Source organism: Lagopus leucura, unplaced genomic scaffold (assembly GCF_019238085.1).
Source record: "Lagopus leucura isolate 7727_CA_CO unplaced genomic scaffold, USGS_WTPT01 Super-Scaffold_100157, whole genome shotgun sequence".
NCBI lineage: Eukaryota > Metazoa > Chordata > Aves > Galliformes > Phasianidae > Lagopus > Lagopus leucura.
The window spans coordinates 14583567-14591992 of record NW_024962334.1 but is presented as its reverse complement, the minus strand read 5'-3'; positions in this window follow the sequence as shown (position 1 = coordinate 14591992).

The window sequence follows — 8426 nt, the reverse complement described above, 5'->3', positions numbered from 1 at the left end:
ATGTCTCTCTTCTTGGGTAGCATATAGAGGTATCGTTCTGAAAACGTCATGCCAAAATACCCGAATTGCTGGGTATACTGCTTCAGCCACAAAAAAATAGGCAATTTGGAATTGAACTGGTCACTCTTTTCTGAGGCTTTCAAAAACAACCGGTGTTTTGATCCAGTCCTCTCCAAGTAATTGCTTGAAATCTATACACGTGTAGAAGGATGGAGAGCCCGTGGGCTGTTCTTATCTTCATATGTCAAGGTTCTGAATCAGCCCCCATTTAATAATTACACACAGAGTGCGTAGGTTGCAAAGCCTTGCTCCCCGAAGTTAAGAAGTGCTTGGGCCATATTGCTTGTGCAACATCTAATTTGACATCTCTCATGCTCCAACATAATGCGCCAGAGGAGGCCTCTGGGGAAGCCAGGATGGGCACCCAGTTCTTCTTGTCACTGCCTGAAATTTGAAATTCTTTCCTTCAGTATTGAGCGATATTCAATGATATCATATAATTAAAGACTTTTGTAATGAAGATGACGTCTAATCTCATTCAATGCCGTCACCTCCATCATTCAGAGAAGTGCAGAACTGGTATCCTGGTGTAGTGGGAGTCAATGAGCAACTCAATACAGTCCATCTCTGTTAAGGTCAATGCTGATTTTGAATGCTCTCAAATCAAAGGTAGCGCCCTTGTGGCTTCCAGAGCTGCCTGCCTGGCACCAGGCTTCAGAAAATACTTAGTTAACACCCTGTTAACGAACTGACTCCTTGGGTCATGCACCTGGGTCATTGCTATGGAAGGCTGCAGGGGCACACCTGTGGACCCCAGATGGCTCTCTCATGCAAGCTGAGATGTGCCCTTTGGAAGAAGAAGAATAAAGATGAACGTGAACAAAAATAAAAAAAGGAAGAGGTCAGGTCAGCTGGCCTGCTGGTGCTGCAGCATAAGGCAAAGCTGGCCAGGGTCAGTCTGCCAGCTCTGCCGTTGCTACTCTGGCCATGGCTGAGCAGGGCTCTGCATCGTGGGCTGAAGCAGCTAGGCATGGTGCAATGCCTGCAGGACAAACCTGGCCAGACCCCACTTTCCTCAGAGAAGCAGCTTAGTAGGTCCATGGTGTCAGTCTCACGTGAACATGAAGCAGAAGGATGGTTCTCAGCTGGTGCTGAGAAACACTCTGTGAAATGCATTCCTTGCAGTGGTCAAGCCCCCTGCTTTCCAGGCCTCATTGTGTCACAGCCAAAACAGCGGATGCAAATTGAGGCCATAATACGTTGTGTTGCATTCAGACACGTAATGAAAATGCATTGCCATCCCAGTAGAGCTCACGCACTAAGTGTAGGAAGTAGCTCATTAATCCAGTGTCCACTCATTCATTTATTCATACATTTTTCTTCCAGCATTGTTTTAATGTGACTAGCAAGCAATTATCTAAAGCCTTTCCTTGTACGAGAACTGTGGCCGTTCAACTCATCCACAGTTACAAACCACCTGTCTCTCTCATGGTTTCATTGTTAGTCAGATGAGTTTAGATAGTGGGTTACACAATCTTTATAAACCACTGAGTAGATGATGTGTTTTGAACTTTATGTTTTCAGCTCATCCAGAGCTATATATAAAAGTGATGTCTTTGCTGTGTTGTTTGCAACTATTTGCACAGCAGTTCTGTCAATGTGTGGTCAAACAAAGTCATAGTAAATCTTCTAAGTAAAATAGAAAATTTCATCTTATTTTCACACTGTTTACAATGTACTGCTGCAGTGTTCAATGGAGAACATTTCCTTACAGTCTTGGCAGAAGGCACAAAAGAAGGTTTGGCTACGCAGTAAAATCCAAGGACAGAGATAAGCACATTAACAACTAGAAATTTAGGAAAAGAGATATAAATAAAAAGGAGTTTATTGATTTTCATAGATTCACACATTCATGATTTATTTAAAATATATTATTCAATCGATTCTATTTAATCTGGAGAATCTAGTTCCTAATCTTAATAGGTGGTTTATTAACCACCTGACTGTCCATTCTTAATAGAAATGGGCTGCAAAAAGGACACAAACTGATAATGAGATACCAAGTTTTTCAGGTTAAGTCCAATGCTCTGTAGTGCGAAGATGATAGCTGTGCTTTATCAGTGGTATGTATTTTAGATTACACTTGCAGCTTTGGTTTTGTACCCATTTTTCCCCAAACAGCAATTTTAAAGCATTTACAACATTTTACAGCAGTTATAACATATCTGTAGGAAACAAAAAATAAATTAAAAAAAAAAGTATGATTATTTTGACTGGTGCATTGGGAAACTAATTCTTAGATTTATGATTAAAAAAAAAAAAAAAGGAGAAAAGAAGAAAAGATAACAACCCCTGTGAAAACTGAATCATTGTTCTGAGTCCTGAAATTAAATGAAAACTCAGCTATGGCTTTTATTTTCATTGGCTAGTTTAATGAAAATGTAAGTAGCACCAAACTATGGAAAACATATGGTATGCAGAAGTTCTCTTTTCTCCAGGGATGGTCCTCTATGCCTGGGGCTGAAAACTGTAAAATATCTTGCTAATAAATCACCTGACCTCATAGTAGGTACCTTCATAGTAGGTGCCATCTTGGCAACGCTTTTCACTAATTTTAAGTAAAATCATATAAAAATAAGGAAATAAGAGACTGATTAATGACTTTAGTGAAATTGTGACCATGCAGAAATGAGCTGCAGAACTGGGACTTTGTCCAGATTGCAATGAACACTGAGAATTGGTGTGTTTTGCAAATTTTGCAGATCATCCTGAAGTCATATTAACTGTATTACAGTTTGAATATTGACTGGTATGGCTCTTCTGTAGGAACTCTGTGACAGTAGGAAAGGCTGAAGAAGTTGTGTTGTGCACAGAGGCAAGGAGCACCAGGAAAGGTGTTACTTTCCATCTTTCCTCTCCTTGCCCCTTGAAGAGGTATCCCTCCCTGGACTAGCTCCCAGCACCTAGGAGCCAGCCTAACCTGACCAGCCTCGTTCCTCCTGGTTTTATCACAGCTGCTGAGTCAGTTCTTTGGGATTATTTTGGTGGTGATGTTCAGGATGAGCGAGATTGCCAAAGCTGCAATCAGTTGGTTTTGTGAAAAATAAGCTCCTCAGCTTTGTGTGCCCAAGCTTTGATGACGGCACAGAGCCCAGCAAGGAGGAGAGGCTGGGCAGAAGCAGCTCGAGCTGGCCAGCTTCAAAACAGGGAATCTCCTCACCCAAAGGCAGAGCCAGTGATCTGCATCCTGCTGAGAGCTGTCACCCAGGCTCAGATAACCACCTGGCATTGCCTCAAAGGAGAGAAAGAGGCATCAGTTAATGAAGCCTCTCACACTGGTGACATGTGGCATGGGGGATGCAGTGCTCAGTGGTGCCCAGCCTCCACCAAGCAGGTCACTCCAGTGGCCGAGTAACAGCATGGTGTCCTTCTGACAGGAGCCAGCGATAGGTATATCAGTATAGAGCAGGTCTGGCTCTGTGTGAGCCATCTCAGGCTCTCTGACGAGCAGGGAGGAACTCCTGTTCCTTGCCCTTGGGCTTTGTGTTGTCCTTCTCAGTAGCTGCACCAGGCCCTACATGAGAATGGCACCACGAGAGCCGTGAGCCCAGCGCCATCAGCAGCTCCACCAGTGTCCAGATCAGCACGAGGCAGGCTGCATCCGGGCATGGGATAGCATCTGAAGGTGGATGAGGAGCAAATGACTTCCCTGAGTCATACGTGTCTGCTGTAATTTGAAATGGGAAATGGAAACACAGCCTGTTTTGATGGTCTGCTCCTGGAAGCTCACTGAGCGAGAGACTTTCCAGATGACTCAGAGCAAGACGATTGCTGGCTGAGAACTGCTGCATCAAGGATTTGGCAGGATTATATAACGAGCAGCTGTCCTCCTCCACTGTGCCTGCTCTGCAAGATTTATGCTTACAATTGACCGTTTTTGAGGAGCTGCAATAAAACACAATGGCAAATGTCTGGAGGCATTTTGGGATGCAGCTGAGCCCCTGCCAGGAGCAGTCTTATCAGTTGTTTCTGGACATTATACTGCAGTTGTTTAGGAAGGGCAGACAAAATTCCCTGCTAGCCTCATGATGCCATGCAGTCCTTCAAGACAGTCCTGCTCACATAGCTCTATCCAGCCAAAGCACTACTGGAGAACGTACCTGTTTCTTCTGCAGTTACAATGTTTAAGGTCCAAAGAGTTTCTGGGTGTTTCTGGAGCTTTTGCCATGTTTTTTTCGGTGCTCCCTGAAGCTCGTACTGGGTAGGGTGTAGGTGAAAATTATCAGTGTTTCTCCATGGGTTGAACAAAAACTTTTAGCATTCTCCCAGCTCAGGAAAAAAATTAATATGAAGAAACAGGAATGCTTCCTGCTGTTCATGTCTGATGTGTTATTTGTCATTGCCTTTGGAGCGAATAAGTGATTGTGGAGGGCAATTCCAAATGTTTTTGGTCCTTGGAGTTGTCTTCTAGACTTAGCTGGGAATTACAAGTGATCACTGATGTTCATGCAACGATTGAGGAAGTAACCATGAATATTTGACTAAAGCCAGGAGATTGTCAGTTCATCTATCATCGCTAGAATGAATAATTTTTTTCATTTGTTCTAATTTGTAATGGTTTAGAACAGAAAGCTCTTACTGTGGCTCACACTAGAGAGCCACATGTGAAGCTAGCAGCTCATTCTGACTAACTGCCTTTCTGACTTTATTCACAAGGCGGATCACATCCTGCTCTGTTGCCATACCATCAGATATGGATGTCCCTTTGGAGGAACACCCCTGCATCAGGAGTGATCTGGGTAATCTGTGAGGCACAGCACAGACAGGGTGTAGGACAGCCAGGGAGGTCAGCATTGCCACCACTGTTCAAGCACCAGCATCAACAAAGTGCATTAACTTGCATCCACAACAACATTTGCATCAAGAGATATCCCACAAGCACATTTCCAAGACCCTGAGAACATCATTTTGATCTGACACTGGCGCTGTAGGATTATGACTCTTTTCCTTTCAATCAAGTTATTCCAGAATCTTTACCTAGATTCTATTTACCTAGAATTTTAAGTTATATTAAGAAGGGTTGTGTATTGCAAAACAGTTTGGATACCTAAGGTTTGTTTCTAGTACAGGTTTCACTCTCACTACGTATGCTTTGCACAGGGTTTTATGGAAAACTACATTTATTTTAATGATTAAGTTTTATAGCTGGAAGCAATTTTCTTTAGTGTAACATTTCAGAAGCCCTTTAAAGCTAGCAGTATTTCATTGAAAGCCTGAAGAGTGAGAACCGCTGCATGACTTTATCATGTAGAAAGCTTATTATCTGACATAATTTGGTGCATAGCAGGCTTATTTATTTAAAAGGTCGCACAATCGTATTTCACCACTGGTAATGGCATTTTTATCCATTTAATAGGTTTATCCTAAAGCATATTTATTCCGAGTGCATTTTATTCTGAAGCCCGTTAATAACTTTAACTCTTCAGAGCCTAGCAGGACAGAGGAGACAGCACTTTGGAAACAAAATTTCATCAGCTGGGCCTAATCCAGGAGGATGCAAGGTCTGACCAGGTCTTTCATGCTGCCCCTCCTGATGCAACTCAGCACCTTGCAGCCTTACAGCACCTTCTAACCTCCAAGCTGAGGCTGGGCTCAGGGAAACACTGTGCTACATAGAGCTGCAAAAAATATGAAGCTGTCCTGGCCTTTAAGTCACAAACTATGCCTTGGGTATTTTTGTGTAATAATTCTCTGGGCCAGAACATGCTTCGGTTTATTCCCAGGGGAGATGTCATTGTTTTGTCTGGTTGTAAAAAGGCAGTGCTCTGCCTCTGGAGCAATGGTCCTTGTAACAAAAAGGCTGGTCACTGTGACTCTAAATCTTGGAGCTTTAGTGAGAGCAAGGGGCGGCTTTTTGTGCATCCTTAGCACAATCCACTCTGCTTGCCTTCCAAAAATTGTGATTGGCCCAATCAAGCAATAAATACTCCCGTCTTCATTTCATTAGCTGGTGATTTCCCCTCTGGTTAAGCAGATGGTGCACCAGCAGATTAGGCAATTTATAGCACAGAAGGAAAAGGTAAACAGTGATATTATAACAATATATCACAGGCTTCATTAATGCAAGATCACAGAATCACAGGAAGGGACTTCTGCAGGTCATCTAGTCCAACCCCCTGCTAAGGCAGGAGGCCTGGAGTAGGTTGCACAGGAAAGGATCCTGTAACATTTGGTCTTTTTGGAATAAATGTCCAAGCCCTCACCTTCCATTAAAATCTGTTTCCCACACTTGTAACCAGCCTAGAAGCTCCTTGTATTACCCATTTCTGTGAATAAAAAGCATACCTGCAAAAACACTTGGTCAAACAGAAAAGCTAAGTGTTGGGTGCTTCAGGCCATAACCCAGCTGCTAAGAAGCTGAATCAGGAAGAAAGTTGTCCTATGGGCAAATTAGCATTTAGGCAGCTATTATGAGCTTTTATATCCTCCTCCAAGCCTCTGATACTTGGCACACAGGGACAGGATGTGTGAGCGGGTGAACAAGCCGTGAGCCAGTTCCTCTCTCTCGGTTATACTTAGCTCCATGACTACCCTGCTCCCGGTACCCGAGCTGATTGCACTCGTGCCATACAGGCATGCCCTTAATGGGTAGGCTCTAACTGCTCTATATTTAGCTTTTGCTTCTTCCCAAGGCATTCTGCACATATTCAGCCTGTGCAGGGATGCAGTGATAAGCTGAAGACCCTTGGGACCTCCTTGTTGGGGTTTTGCTTCAAGAGAGAAGAGAAAAAGTGCAACCAGCTGAACAGTGAGATGCACATGTGGAATGGAAGTGGGAAATAAGTAGGGCAAGGGGTCAGGAAGCGCTGTGTAGGGCTGAACAATCAATAGGAAAATTTCCACTGGCTTCCAGAGGCTGGGAATCATTAGGCAAGTTATTTATATCGCTAATGTGGGAAAGAAGTCGGGGCTGTAGCTGTCATCACAGCAGCTATCAGTGAGCAGCACGTAAGCTGCTAACTGAATACAGCAAGGAAATCTTTGCTTTAAAGTAGCTGCAGATGCAGGGATGGTGCCTCAGCCAGGGGAAGCATCCTGCCTGCATGCATCTTGAGTGCTGTACCCAGTTTTGTGCCCTTCAACTTACAAGAAACACTCTGAGGCCCTGGAGTGTGTCCAGAGAAGGGAAAAAAAGCTGTGAGGGGACTGGAGCACAAGGCTTATGGGGAGCGGCTGAGGGAACTGGGATTGTTCAGTCTAGAGAAGAGGAGGCCCAAGGGAGATCTGATCACTGTCTACAGCTGCCTGAAAGGAGGCTGTAGCGAGGTGGGGTTGGCCTCTTCTCCCAGGTAACAGCGATAGGATGAGAGGGAATGGCCTCAAGTGGCACCAGGGGAGGTTCAGGTTGGATATTGGGAAAAATTCTTCTCAGAGTGGTGATGCATTGGAACAGGTCACCATCCCTGGAGGTGTTCAAGAACTGTGTAGCTGTGGTACTGAGCGACATGGTCATGAGGCACAGTGAGGATGGGTCAATGATTGGACTAGATAGATGGCTTTAGAGACCTTTCCAACCTCAGTGATTCCATGGTTCTATGATCCTATGTACTGGTTCCACCCACAACTGTGGAGCACAAGTTGCTCAGGACAGACAGGGCTATGCTGCAGGACCTCAGGGAACAAAGGAAGAGTGCTTTGTATGGGGCAAAACAACACTCCCTATAAATAGACCACCATAGCCTGGAAGTTAGCAGGGAAGAGTGCTGGGAGCTACTGCAGACCTGTAAACGTGTCAGCCAGCAAGGTGGGAGGAGGATGGATGGCTCTGAGGTGACAGAAGGAAGCAGAGAACGCCGGCGGTGCTGAGGCTGGAAAGGATGCTGCCCTCGGCACTCTTCGCGTCAACTCTGCAAAGTTCGGGGCTCAGACGAGCACCACGGCGGGTGCACCAGGCCGCCTCCACCCAGCCGCCCTATAACGAGCTCCCGGTGCCCGGGCTACGCTCCGGAGCCAGGATGGCCTCCCCCCACGGGCAGAAAGGGGCGGCTCCGCGCGGGCCAAGCACCCCCCGGGCCTCGGGAAGGAGCCGCGGGGAACACCGCCGAGATTCGGCCCCGGCCGCGCAGCGGCGGCTCGGTCCGGGCCGCCGTCCCCTCCGGGCGCGCGTCCCCCCCGCCGCCGCCCGTCCCCGCGTCACCCCGGCGGCCCGCGGTCCCCCTCCCGCCACCCGCACGCGCCCGCCGCACGTGAGCGCCACCGCCCCGCGCCGCGCGGAAAGTGTGTCACTGGGTGAGGGGGGCGGGCGGGGCGGGGCCGGGGCGGGGCCTGCCGGGGGCGGGGCGGGGCGGGACCGGCGGTGCCGCACTGTGCGCGGCCGCCGCTCGCTTTTGTTGTAAAGGGGAGGGCGCCGCGCGGGCACGGGCGGC